This window comes from Leptosomus discolor, chromosome 26 (assembly GCF_034619465.1).
Source record: "Leptosomus discolor isolate bLepDis1 chromosome 26, bLepDis1.hap2, whole genome shotgun sequence".
NCBI lineage: Eukaryota > Metazoa > Chordata > Aves > Leptosomiformes > Leptosomidae > Leptosomus > Leptosomus discolor.
In genome coordinates, this window is record NC_141416.1 from 2,252,532 (window position 1) to 2,253,119 (window position 588).

At 52.9% G+C, this 588-nt stretch overlaps 1 non-coding gene across 1 annotated transcript; it reads left to right on the plus strand.

The window, feature by feature from the left end:
• Positions 1 to 514: 514 nt before the first annotated feature.
• Positions 515 to 588, plus strand: TRNAR-UCU (transfer RNA arginine (anticodon UCU)). The gene has a single exon. It is a non-coding gene; the product is annotated as a tRNA-Arg (tRNA).

Consider the following 588-nt stretch of genomic DNA (forward strand, 5'->3'; position numbering starts at 1 on the left):
CTGCTTTTTTTCTTTTTGTATTTCTCTGCTCAAACCACAGGTTTCTGCATTTTTCATCGTGACAAACAGAGCTTTCTTCATCATTGTCGGTGTTCGGTGTTGTGAGCTAAATCCTCTTTCGTGTTTATCTCTCTTGGCTTCTGCAGTGAGGATGCTGCGATGATGCTGAGGGAGATGCAGCAATTAACTCTACTCCAGGATTTAGCTCTGCCCTCAGCCGAGCTAGAGATGCTGCGGAAAGGTTGCCAGAGACGCAGATACAAGCCTGTATCCAGGTTTTTGCTGCATCCCTGCCGCTGAGCGAGATATAGATCATCCCCAGAATTATTGCCCGTCCCTGTGGAAGAAGGGGATGCCTCGAGATGTTGCTTTGCGAGGGAGCTCAATCTGGGCGCTGGGTTTTCATCCTGCCTCAGTAGCGTGCCGGGAGAGGTGGCGTGCCGAAGCCCCTCCGGTGATGCGGGGGGGGGGTGGGATTTTTCTGTTCTGGTGCCGATGCTGCATTTATGGTGAGGTCTCTGTGGCGCAATGGACGAGCGCGCTGGACTTCTAATCCAGAGGTTCCGGGTTCGAGTCCCGGCAGAGATG